This window comes from Rhinopithecus roxellana, chromosome 15, assembly GCF_007565055.1.
Source record: "Rhinopithecus roxellana isolate Shanxi Qingling chromosome 15, ASM756505v1, whole genome shotgun sequence".
In the NCBI taxonomy this organism is placed as follows: domain Eukaryota; kingdom Metazoa; phylum Chordata; class Mammalia; order Primates; family Cercopithecidae; genus Rhinopithecus; species Rhinopithecus roxellana.
The window spans coordinates 23,243,380-23,257,959 of NC_044563.1; positions in this window are offsets into that span (position 1 = coordinate 23,243,380).

Below are 14,580 nucleotides of genomic sequence, written 5' to 3' on the forward strand. Positions count from 1 at the left end.
TTAGTACCCACTTTGCCTTTGTAACTATTAATAACTGAATCTCTTTTGGGCACCCACTTATGTCCTATCTTCTCCTTGAAAGAACATCCTGACTAGATAAGCCTGTGTGTGCACAGGAAAATTTTAGAAGATGAAAGATCTTACAAAGTAAAACAATATTGTAGGTTTGAGCAAGTTATTTACTTTCTCATTATTTCAGTTTTTTTCTTCATAATACTGAAATTATAACTGTAGTTTGTCAATAAAAATGTTACAGGGTTAAACTTGAAAGGAATATACAGCAATTTATACAGTATCTGGCACATAGTTATCCTGCAATACATTTTCTAAATTCATGTTACTTTTTTTTTTACCATTTTATTATAGATGAGAGTAGGTACACTGTGTATAAAGACTCAAGAGGAATTCAATTGGCTCTACTAGGAATTCATCATAATAAGCAGAGAGAAATCAGTTAAGAGAATAGATTATTCTCTTCACTAAGTGTTCTCTTAACTAAGTAGGTACTAGTTTTAGAAATAGGGGTTGTAAATCAAAATGATGTTAATCCAAACAGATTTCAAATAGAAAGTGATATAGTACAGTCTTGACAAGGGTATAATCCTCTCCCATGATTATATGTATATACTTAAATCAATAATAAATAGGACATATGTGCTGTGAAAAGTTTCAAGCTTTCTGAAACATATTTCAGCCAATAAACCAAGGTGACAACAATCACATATAATTCCGCTTAAATGTTGTATTGCTATATATAGCAAGCTGATAAAACACTGTGTTTTTTCCTTACAGCAACATGTTAGAAGAGAAAGAGTCACTTTCATTATGGTCAGGGAATGTTGAAATTGTATCACACTCACAACATGTTTAGCACTGTTCAATATGCTTTATATATACACACACACACATATATGTGTATATATATACCCACACATATATATTATATATACACACACTCATATGTGTGTGTGTGTATATATATGTATATATATATACAATTTCCTCCCCAGGAAAACATTCATTGCATAGTCACTGCCAGTTTACAAATGTCAAAATTGAAACACAGAATTTAGATAACTTGCGCAAGGTCACCCACCTAGTAAATAGAAGAGCTGAGATTCAAGCCTGGCCCATTAGCTTTGAAGTCAATACAATATAGAAAATTAATATAATGTTTTTGCAAACTTGAATACAATATAAAATTAGTAATGTCCACCAGAATGCTTTCAATGTATTATAAACACTTTTAATAGTGATCAATATAAAACATTATGAGATTTGGAGGATTGAAGAGTTCTCTGACTTACCAGGTTGAAATATCTTTAGTGTGACATACTAGGATTTTCATGACATAGACACTGCCTCTTTGTCTTCTCCACCTACCATTTCCTTAAACATCTTTTGCAGTTGTATTTCAATATCACAACATATTTGAGTTTCCAATTATACCAGGCTTTCTCCTTGATTCTGGATCTGTTCCTTCCATCTGACTATAATGTCTCCCCCATCTAACCCTGCCAGTGTCACCTTCTTCATCAAAGTTTCTCATAAATAAAATCAGTATCTCCTTTATAAGCCATTTTACCTTTTACATACTTTTTGGCAATGTTTTTACTTGATATAGATTTGTTTCTGTTTCAATTTATACTAATTTATATTAAGTAAAAGATTAGGTCTTATTCATCTTTACATTGTCATTGTGTAATTCAATGCCAATCACATGCTTTGTATTCAAAAGTTATTTATCATATGAATAAAAAATATGAATAAGGCCAGGTGCAATGGCCCATGCCTATAGTCTCAGCACTTTGGGAGGCTGAGGTGGGTGGATTACCTGAGATCAGGAGTTAGAGACCAGCCTGGCTAACATGGAAAAAACCTGTCTCTACTAAAAATACAAAAATTAGCTAGCGGTGGTGGCTCATGCCTATAATTCCAGCTACTCGGGAGGCTAAGGGAGGAGAATCACATGAATCCAGGAGGTGGAGGTTGCTGTGAGCCAAGATTGTGCCATTACACTCCAGCCTGGGCAGCAAGAGTGAAAGTTTGTTCCACCCCCCACCAAAAAAAAAAAAAAAAAAAAAAAAAAAAGAATGAATGACTATGCCGAAAAGTTTATGAAATTGGACCACTAAGATTCTAGGTTTTGAATAATGTTTTTTTTTTTTTTTTTTTTTTTCTGAATTAAAGAAAATAATGCATAGAAACACACACTAATTTATAGAATGGAATTTTTTTTTTTTTTTTTTGAGATAGAGTCTTGCTCTGTTAACCAGGCTGGAATGCAGTGGCATGATCTCAGCTCACTACAACCTCTGCCTTCTGGGTTCAAGCCATTCTCCTGCCTTAGCCTCCCCAGTAGCTGGGATTACGAGTGTGCACTACCACGCCCAGCTAATCTTGGTATTTTTAGTAGAGACAGGGTTTCACCATGTTGGCCAGGCTGATCTTGAACTCCTGACTTCTTGATCCACCTGCCTCAGACTCCCAAGTGCTGGGATTACAGGCGTAAGCCACCGGGCCTGGCCTTAGAATGGATAAATTTCTATACCATGTGTGTGTCTCTGTACTAGAAGTCCACAGAACAGCTAGAAAGTTTCATAAAAGATACTAACAATTTTAAGGCACAGTAGAAGATAATAAAGGCTATAAGAAATGCTCTGATAAAGTGCTATAGAATTTTGAAAGAATTTCTAGTCACATGAAAATAAATTTTAAAAATTCTGTTACTCGTCTATTTTAAAAAGTGTCTTTGATGTCTTGTTCAGTGCTGGGCACATACTAGATTCTCAGTTTTTATGCCATGACTAAATAATTTATTCATGTAAATTAGTGTAAGAAGGACATTTTATTTAGGGAAAGAAATAGATAAAACAATCTCAGAAGCCAAAAACAGATGGGGCAGGTGTGGGGGAAGAGTCTCTATTTGTTTTAAGTTGGGGGGTGAAGGGTTTGGGGGTGTGGTATGAAGTCCCAGCGAGAATAACATTGCACTAGAATATTTATGGATTCTCTGTCCTGCAGAGGTAGAAAAGGAAGAATAAGTCAGACTGATTTTATAACAGTTTTATTGAGATATAGTTTACATACATACAATTCATTCAAATAAATTACACAATAATGATTTTTATTATATTCACAGAGTTTTGTAATGATCACCACAAACAATTCCTTCATTTAATCATAATTCTAATGGCTCAAGGTTATGATAATTAAACACCATCAATACAAGTCACTCAATATAGCATCTAGTTCCTATTAAACATTGTTTAATAAATTTCAGCCACATCTCATTCTAGTAAATTATAAGTGACAGAGATAAATTCTGTGAAACGTCTGCAGTTATCTGAACCTCTGACTGACACAGTTATTAAATATGAGCAGATTGTTGACGTACCTCAAATAGTGTTCAGGAAAGATCTAAACAGCAAGTCAAGTTTTTTTTTTATTCTGTTGCACAACATGGTGAATATAGTTAATAATAGAGTGGTGTACATTTAGAAATTGCTATGAGAGTGAATATCAAATATTCTTACCACTAAAATAGTTACACATTTGAGGTGATGGATATGTTAACCCGCTTGATTTTTAACAATCACTGAAAAGTGGACCTGTCAGAGTCAGTAAGTGAGCAAATCTACGAAGCTAGCTAAATTGACAGCATACCCACAGAGGAAGGGGCGAGCTAATGCTCATACCAGGAATCATTCCTTTAGCAAAGGTCATGGATGAGGCAGCCTCTCAGGGCCTCCCATGGGTTCTGGGTGGAACAAGTTCCTCTCTGACCTGTGACTTAAACATGCTAGAAAAAACAAGCTTCCTCTCTGCTTTTCATTAGCAAAGCTCTGTGGTCTTTGAATGTCAAATGTAAAAAGAGACAAGTGCAGCTGTCCACATGAATTGGCTTATGACTTAAAATGGTTTTGGAAAAAAAACCTGTAATACTACAAATCCTTCTTGTCAATCCTTTTATAAGTATGCAATGTCATATTCTCTTCCATCCAAAAAAGTAAAATGAAAAATAAATATCCTGAAAAGGAAAGTTTTTGAAGTCTTGGTTAGAGCATCAACTAGCGTGAAATTTCTGTGAAACGGGAGATAGAAGTTGCAGTAGCTCAAGCCTGTAATCCCAGCACTTTGGAAGGCCAAGGAGGGTGGATTACTTGAGGTCAGGAGTCCAAGACCAGCCTGGTCAACATGGGGAAAATCTGTCTCTACTAAAAATACAAAAATTAACCAGGTGTGGTGGTACGTGCTTTAGTCCCAGCTACTCGGGCGACTGAGGCAGGAGAATTGCTTGAACCTGGCAGGTGGAGGTTGCAGTGAGCTGAGATCACATCACTGCACTCCAGCTTGGGGGACAGAGTAAGACTCCATCTCAGCAACAACAACAACAAAAGATTTTAAATTACCTTCTTATTGTTGTCATAGTAAAGAAATACATACCTGTCAGTTCAGTTAGAGATGGGTGCATATGTATGTTTGCGTGCTTGCCCGTGCATCCTTCAGGGAGTGGATTTGTGTCCTCCTTATGGCTGCTAAGGATTCACTGTCCTCCCAGTGGGGAATATCAGCAGCATGTAGTGTCTGATCATTTAGAGATCACCTGGTCTAACTCCACTGTTCAGTGTGACCTTCCAATAGTTGCACAAAAAGCTACAGGAAGAACAAAGTTTAAAAATAAGTTTAAGATAGACTTTTTGAATTGTGACATGAGGAATTTCATAAACTATCTCCCCAGTGAAACTAGAATAATTGGTGAAAATTATTAAGGAACAACCATTCTATGTCTCTGGAAGTTGTCCCAAGGACAGAGAAAAGACGACACATACTGAGACACAGATCACAAATGTGATTCATTGAAGAGATAAGTGGATTTTCTTACAGAGTTGAGTAGAAAAAAAAAGATTGACATTAACTGAACACTCACAATATTTCTGTCAGTGTGCCAGACATTTGCAATAGATTTTATTTAATTGAAATCCCACAAAAGTTCCAAAAGGTTGCTACACTTTTACTTGAAGTGAAAGATTGTTTCATTCATTGGATACTATATTTACTGAACATCTTCTATATGCTAGACATTGAGTTAGGTCTTGAGGATACAGTGACCAACAAGGATGAATCTTTCTGTATAGTGTAGGATAAACACTGAACAACTGATGCTAACTTTACAATGTAGTAACTATATTAGCACAAATACAACTATCTATCTATCTATCTATCTATCTATCTATCTATCTATCTATCTATCTATCTATCTATCTAATCTATCTGTTATTGACCACTTAATGTGTACCAGGTGCTGAGCTACAGTCTTACCTATAATACAGTAGTGAACATTTATGTGTCAGGTGCTGTTTTAATACACAAAATAAACTATAAGTTGGGTGCTATTAGTATCTCTGTTTTACAATTGCTGAAACCAAGGCCCATAGATATTGATAACTTAAGATCTTACAGAGTCCGTTAATGGAATTTTGAGGCTTTGATCCTAACTATATTGACTCTAGAAGCTTTCTCTTAAATACTATGCTATTTATCTTCTCAATTAATTATTCCTGTCACCCTTTCATAGCTTATAAGTAACCATGCTGAAACTCAAACTGTGTTTCAGCTTTAGAAACTACACTCTGAACCTCTCTGCCATGCTGTCAGCATGTGAAAAAGTGCAGGACAAACTACTTAGTGCTGAAAGAAATATAATGAGGAGATTCATCCAGATAAGGTGTCAGTCAGGAAGGAATGCTGAGGTTGAGGTGGGTGAGCTGTGTAGCGGTGACTTAGTAGAAGGGGGAAGAAGAGGGACAATGTGCTGGGCAGAGGAGACAGGTTGTGAAAGTACCAGAAATGTCAATGAACTTAAAGTGTTAAAGGAAGGTCAGTGTAGCTAGTGAATGCTCAGTGAAAAGGGAAGTAGAGCTATATGGGACTGGAGAGATAGTCTGTGGTCAGCTCATTCACTGAAGATGAAAACACGTACACACACAAAAGGAAAGTTAATTATCAGTTTTAAATGGAGTCAGATAAGAATCACACCTCAATTTCTGATTTCCACACAGTTGTGTTTTTCCATTAATTCTTGGGTTTAATTTCAGTTCTTGTTTTTAAAAATAGTTTTTCAGGTGTTCTTTCAAAAGTGTGAGAAAAATTAGGAATCTGATATGAAAGACTTTTACTGTTTCTATCCAGTAGCTGTAAGGAATTTGCATATCAGATTTGTGGATTTAGAAGTTTCAGTGGAAAGCCTTTATCAATATTAATTAGTAAAATTAAAAAAAGACATTTTATCATCTAACAAGAACACTTGGTAAGTAATCACATATATTCCACATAAAGACAGATTGCTGGTTCTGAAATTGAAATTTTAGTGCAACTTTAGGTAATGAATATATTATTTTATGACCTGTCAACTGTTTAGCCATAATTATAATTCCTTCATACAGAACACTCGTTTTGTCCTTCCAAAATTGCATCTTTTTTTGGACAAATTTCAGAAGAATTCTAATTAATAAGTGGAGCTATTTTCTTGTTGGCCTTTATAAAATTCTCTTAAAAGTCGGCCTTCCTGGGAATAAAATAGCTTATAATTAGCAAGTCAAATCAGCCATTATACAATATTTCTGCTTTTTTTTTTTTTTAACTCTTGCAAATAGATGTGGTCAGGAAGAAAAACAATTAGAGATGTGCTGAAATATTTTTAATTTTTTGTATCAGATTTTTCTGAAGATTTTTTTTGGGGTTCATGTCTCAATAGTATTTTAAAACAATCTATAAAGATAAAAATTTCTGTATTATACATGTTGTAAATGACAGTTGAAATAACAGAGATGGAAAATAACTAGTGCTTTGATATCAGATTTAAGATGGCAAGACTGACATATAACTTCATTTTTATTCACGCACTATTCATTCAACCCATTTCTATTGAACTTTTATTGAAGTTTTACTCTTGGCCAGATATGGCATTAATATTGGACATAAAAAGTGAAATAAGCCAGGATCTCTGTTTTCCAGGACTTCACCATCCTAGTGGAAAAGACAAAAATTTAAAGAAATACAGTGACAAGGACAAGTACTCTAACAGATGTGTCTAAAGACTGCTCTGGATTAAAAGAAAAGAAAGACTGATGAAGTACTCACAAGAATGTGCCTTTTAAACTACGTCTTGACACCTTTGGAACGCAGAGCTGAATCTGCATACCATTCACTCTGCCTCTGTTTCTGCACATTCATCTTTTAGTGAGACTCAGCCAGATTCCCCCATATCCTGCTGTCCTTCACCTCCAAGCCTTTGCACACACTCTGCCTAGAGTGCCCTTTCCAAGCTCCACTTTTCCTCAGTGTCTCTCTCTCTTTTTTTTTTTTTTTTTTTTTTTTTTTTTTTTTTTTGAGACAGAGACTCTGTCGCCAGGCTGGAGTGCAGTGGCGCTATCTCAGCTCACTGCAACCTCCCCGTCCTGGGTTCAAGCGATTCTCCTGCCTCCGCTTCCCGAGTAGCTGGGATTACAGACACGCACCACCACGCCCAGCTGATTTTTGCATTTTCAGTAGAGACGGATTTTCACAGTGTTGGTCAGATGGTCTCAATCTGTTGACTTCGTGATCGATCCACCCGCCTCGGCCTCACAATTAGAGGCGTGAGCCGCCGCACCCAGCAGTGCCTGTTATATTATTAGGTTGGTGCAAAAGTAATTGATGGTTTTTTTTGCAATTAACAGTAATGGTGAAGACGGCAATTTTGCACCAACCTAATATGTTAAATTTTTCCTCCAAGGTGGTTTCCTTTGAACTTTCCATTGTTCTTTTTCTTCTCATATATCATTCAATCTTATTTGTTAGATTAATGTTTTCCACAAAGTTATGATTATTTATTTGACTCTTTTCCCCAGAGCTACCCTTGAATATAGGAAATATCTAATCTCCTTTGTATCTTTTATTTATAGCACAGTAATTAAGACGTAGTTGGTGTTTAATAAATGTTCACAGAATGAAGTTCAGTTGAGGAAATGTTTCCAAGGCAGATGAGATAGGGCATGTGGAGTTCCAGGCAAGGGAGGAGGAGTGTATGCAAAGGAAAAGGAATGCAAGACGGCACAGTGGTTTCTAGCAATGGCAATCAATCCAATGTGGATGCAAAAAATTTAGAAAAAGGATATAGGAGGACAGAGATTTAAGAAAGAAACTGGAACTCCAGCTTGCAGAGGGCCTTGTTTACTTTGCCAAGGGGTTTGGGTTACCTCCTGCAGAAGAATTGTAGAGAAGATTTGGAAGAACCTAAGCAGAAAAATGAGATGATCCTATTTGTGTTTTGGAGAGATAGCCAGCTGGTGGCATGAATGATGAACTTCATATATGAAGCTCTGGAGTTAAAACAACCAAATCAGAGTGACATTTTTATTTAAAAAAGAGCAAATTAATTAGAAAGATGCTTTAAAGATGGGAATCATAGGCTCTGAAGAAAATATGGACTTAGACATTATTTTTAATGTACTTTTTCTAATGCAGTATGATGGCATGCTGTACTGTACAAAGCAATGTTAGCTGTGAGTTTTGATCAAATATGCAAACCATTGTTGGATAGTGCTGGAGCAGCACAGTTCAAAAGGAAATACTATAGTAATTGTACTCCACCACTAGCCACCATTCTCCAACACATGGATCCTATCTTTTTGGAGGAATAGGTGAGGAAAATTCAGTCTGAGTCTATAGCTTTCAAGTGAACTCAGCTGTCTTTGATTACAAATTTAGGGAGCAATTGAGATGCCATTACTGTGTGTAAGGTTTTGCCTTGAAATAGTTTCAATAGACCTTTTTTGTATGTATGCAAACTCAACAAGTTATTTTTAGTCAAAAAAAAAAGTCATTTCTTGGAAAAAATGGCCATCCTTTTATTTTTCTAGTTCTAGTAACTGGCACACAGTTATCACTTAGGAAATGCTTAAATGAATGAATGAAAGGAAGACAGAAAGTTGAAGACTGAGGAAAGAATGGCGTGTAACTGCTTCATGATTCTAGCACAAACGTATAAAGAAGAACCATTTACTTGATTCTCATAAATAAATACTTTTCCCAAATGTTTTGAGCATAAGAGGTTTTACCTTTTTTTAAAATTTGCATGCAGCATTTGTTTTTGTCAACTAAAAAAATAAAATAAGCATACTCCAAAACTTAATAACTTTCCAATTTTAATGGCTATACTATTCCCAAACTAATATTTATTTAATATATTTATCACTTAAAGTATTTATTGCATTACAATCTAAATGTTCTTTTCCTTTTACCATCAACTTAACATATATTTATTGAGGGACTAGTGTGTCCCCACATGCTGCCGCAATGACAAGACATAGTCACTATTTCCAAATAGTTTATGGCCTTGAGAGGAGGAAAAAAAAATGCACATAAACAATTTCAATACCAGTTATGTAGTGTATTAGTCTACAAAGGCTGCCATAACAAAACAGGCTGGGTGGCTTAAACAACATAAATCTACTTTCTCACAGTTCTAGAGGCTGCAAGTGTAAGATCAAAGTGTGGGCAGGTTCAGTTTCTTATGAGGTGTCTCACTTTGTCTTGCAGATTGCCACCTTCTTGCTATGTCCTCACATGGTTGAACCCATGCATTGTACATTTTTCTCTTATCTCTGTGTTATCCAAAAGTCTTCTTCTAAGGACAACAGTCATATTGAATTAGGTCCCACCCAAAATATCTCATTTTTACTTATATATTTAAATAACTGTTTCCAAATATGATTACATTCTGATGTACTAGAGGTTAGGACTTCAATATATGAATTGTGGGGAAACACAATTTGTCCTACAACAAGTAGAATATAAGATGCTGTCCATTTAAAGGGAGCAAGTGTCTCAGATTCTCAAGTTAAACTTGAAAATAGAGATTTATTTTTAAGAAGAAAATTATATATACAATTCTGTGCTGATGAAGATATCTACATAAAAATATAAAATTTTTACAACTCTATTACTGTGTCAGCTGCCTGCTTTAATAGGTCATACTTATTTCCACAACCCCAATGGATATGTCATGAATAAAAATTTTAGGTTTTTCTATAGAACAGGAGAAAATTTTTGCAATCTATTCATCTGACAAAGGTCTAATATTCAGAATTGACAATACTTAAAAAATTTACAAGAAAAAACCCTATTAAAAGTGGGCAAAGGGCATGAACAGACACTTCTCAAAGAAGACATTTATGCAGCCAACAAACATGAAATAAAGCTCAACATCACTTATCACTAGAGAAATGCAAATTGAAACCACAATGAGATATCATCTAACAGCAGTCAGATGGGCCATTATTTTAAAGTCAAAAAAACAACAGATGTTTGTGAAGCTGTGGAGAAATAGGAACGCTTTTACACAGTTGGTGAAAATGTAAATTACTTCAACCATTGTGGAAGACAATGCTGTGATTCCTCAAAGATCTAGAAGCAGAAATACCATTTGACCCAACCATCTCATTACTGGGTATATGCCTAAAGAAATATAAATCATTCTATTATAAAGATATATACACATGTATGTTCATTGAAGCACTGTTCACAATAGCAAAGACATGGAATCAATCCAAAGGTCCATCACCAATAGACTGGATAAAGAAAATGTGGTACATATATACCATGGAGTACTATGCAGTCATAAAAAGGAATGAGATCATATCTTTTGCAGGGACATGGATGGATCTGGAAGCCATTATCATTAGCAAACTAATGCAGGAACAGAAAACCAAACACCACATGTCTCACTTATAAGTGGGAGCTGAACAAGTAGAACACATGGACACAAGGATAGGAACAACACACACTAGGGTCTGTTACAGGTTTGGGGGAAGAGAGAGCCTCAGGATAAATAGCTAATGCACATGAGGCTTAATACCTAAGAGATGGGTTGACAGGTGCAGCAAGCCACCATGGCACATGCTTACCTGTGTAACAAACCTACACATCCTGCACATGTATCCCAGAACTTAACATTAAATTAAATTTTAAAACAAAGTTTATGTTTTTCGAAAGGTGTCAGTGCCTGCAGCAGATACATGACATGCACAATACATTAGATGACTATTTTAATGCAAATTTATTTGCAGGAAGAATGAGGACAATAGACCAATGGATACAGGATGCTGCCTGAGAAGTACATCTATAGAGAAATCCCCTCTAGCAAGGCTCATCCGGGACACCTACCTGCATTTTTCCATCAAGGATGAAACAAACACTGCTTGTTCACAAAGGAGTCGACATTTACTCCAAAAATATATTTGCCTGCTTTGCCTGAAATGCTTCTTCCAAACCCACCATCTGTGGAACTTAAGGAATGCCTTACTCATGATCATGTTATTCCACACTCTGAACCAAGGAATTCATTTTACCAAACATAAAGTGGAGAGATACTCATGAAATATATTGCTCTTATGATCTTCATCACTCCAAAGCAACTGGCTGGAAACAAAGGTGAAATGAGCTTTTGAAGTGCCAGCTGGGTGACTAAATTTTCTGAAGCTGGGATAATATTCTCCAGGATGTGGTACATGGCCTCCGTGAGCAACCGACCTATGACCGTGTTTCTCTCATAGTCAAGATTCATAAATCCAGTCAACAAAGAATAAGCAGGAGTGACTCTTCGTACTATTACTCCTAAAGATACAGTAGCAATGCTATTACTGCCCATTCTCAACACCTTTGGACTCTACTGGCCTAGAAGTCTTAGTTTTCAAGGGATAAATGTTTCTACAAAGGTCTATAGCAATAGTTCCATTAAACCCAAAGCCAAGACTCTTAGCTAGCTTCTTTGGTCTCCTCATATTCAACAACAGACAAAAAGAGCATTGGTGTTTAAGGTGACAGATTTTGATTATCTAGAATAAATCGGGCTGCTAACGCACAATGGAAATAAATAAAATTATGTCTGGAAAGCAGGTGGTCCTCTGGGTTACCTCTTAATATTCCCATTCCCAGTGAGCAAAGCCACTGGAAAATGAAAACAATCTAATACATGGGGGACTCTTATGGCTTAGACCTGTGGTCCCCAACCTTTTTGGCACCAGAGACCAGAATTGTGGAAGATACTGTTTCAATGGACTTAGGGGGTAGGAAATGGTTTCGGGATGAAACTGTTCCACCTCATGTCATATCATCAGGCATTAGAGTGTCATAAGGAGCATGCAACCTGGATCCCTCGCATGTGCAGTTCACAATGGGGTTTGCAATCCTGTGAGAATCTAATGCCACCACTGATCTGACAGGAGGCAGCACTCAGGCGGTAGTGCTTGCCTACCACTCACCTCCTGCTGTGTGTCCCAGTTCCTAACAGGCCATGGACCAGGGTTTGAGGACCCCTGGCCTACACCAAATTATAACATGCCAAAGCGAGACTCTGTCTCAACAATTAAAAAAACAAAAAACAAACAAAAAAAAAAAACAAAGGTCACTCAAGAATGAATAAGTATATTTTGTGTCTTGTTTGAGGAGAAAGTTGTACAAAGGACAATTGCATTATGTTATAGGGAAGCATGACTTTGCTATTGTCTTCAGGTAGAAGTTATATTAAGTACAGTTAACAGAGGTGTACATAAATGTGACATGGACAGGGAGAATTATAGTGGGATTGTATTGTACCAGTTTAACAAAGCTAGAAATACAGTTCCCAGAAATCCATTTATCATTCTGGTTTAGTGTGAACCAGATGTTTTTGGTAAATATTAGACAGTGGTAGTGAAATAACAGTTTTCTTGTTACATTCAAGAGGCCAAATCAGGTTACCAGGCATGAGGAAGTTTTTGTGTGTTATCACTCATCTCTGGATGACCTTTTCGGTGGGGGTCAGCATCGAGGCCTGTATTAATTCTAATTTCTGTCGCATCCTCTTAGCTTTTTGGCTTTTGGACAGGGTGCATGATTTTCTTTGCACTGAAGGACATTATCTTGTCCTGGAGGACAATCCCATCATCAAATCTGGAGGCTTAGAGGCAGTTAGAGACCCATGCAAGTTCCATTTGGTCTACATGGATTTCACACATCCTCCCAATTTCCTTTCAGTTTTTAATATCCCCAATTTATGTCCACCTTCCTGCTTGACTGCCTTCCCAGGTAGCTTTAGGCTGCAGCATCAGACAGAGAATAAACAATCTTCCCTGGACTATTTAATCAGCTTCTTAAATTGTAAGATCAAATCACTGTAATCAGTTGCATGTGCGTGTTTCAGTAGTTTGCTTCTGTGAGTTAACTCTGACTGAAAAAAATTGGTTGCAGAGCCAGTGGAAGACCTTTTTGCATTTTTAGCTTTGTGTTCTTTTGTAAAAACCTGGAAATCTGAAGTTAAATGTGTGTATCAGATTATTATTTTCATACACTGTGCAATTCAAATAAATGATATTTTATCAATTTTAAGTAAGCAAAATACTGTGAATTTTTTCATTATTAAACCAAATATGATGCCTGCACAGCTGTAGAAAACACATTTTAGCAGGACCTGACAAAAGCCAATTACTTCATTTCATTAAAAAACCTTAAAACTTTTCTTACCATATAAACAAAATGCAAGAATGATCATTTTATAAATATTCTATGAATCATCAATCCTGCCATTTTAAAGTAGTTTGTAATTTAGAAAGTTAGTTTAGTGTTTAAGTGTTTCTTAAATTTTAAGCCCTATTTCCATTATTATTATTAGTCTTTGCATCCTACTTTGGAAAAACTAATATGTTTTAAAGAATTCTATCCTTACATTGGTCATTCAAACAACAAAATTTTTCAACATTTTGATTTATTTTTTCTATTCTAAGTATGTCACCCTGGGTAAAAATGCTATTAATAACCAGATTAAGGCATAAAAGTAAAAATATGGACTTGGCACCTGATAACAGTTATCTTTTCCAGCTCAAAATTATATTGCCTTCTAAATTTGCATTATAGTGAGAACAGATGGACAGTCAGCCAATAAATGGTTTGTTATTGCATTTATAATCTTAGAAAGCACAATGAACTCAGAAATTTAAATTTGAAATTCTTGGGTAACAGCTGAAATCTGTTCACTTGTCAATAATGTTATTATATGGAAGCTTTATAATTCAGATAAGACAAAGATGGTATGATACAGAGAAAAACCCAGAAGACAATTACAATGACACATTTTTTAAAATCAGAAAATAAAAAAATAAGTTGTTTAATAATTTAACATTGTGACTTATTGTCACAATATTTAAAAACCATCTTTAAATATCAAATGAAATTTTACTTTGGGAAACATGCCTTTATATCTTTTTTTTTTTTTTTTTTTTTTTGATATGGAGTCTCGCTCTGCAGCCCGGGCTGGAGTGCAGTGGCCGGATCTCAGCTCACTTCAGCTCACTGCAAGCTCTGCCTCCCGGGTTCACTCCATTCTCCTGCCTCAGCCTCCCGAGTAGCTGGGACTACAGGCGCCCGCCACCACGCCCGGCTAGTTCTTTTTTTTTTTTTTTTTTTTTTATTATACTTTAAGTTCTAGGGTACATGTGCATAACGTGCAGGTTTGTTACATATGTATACTTATGCCATGTTGGTGTGCTGCACCCATCAACT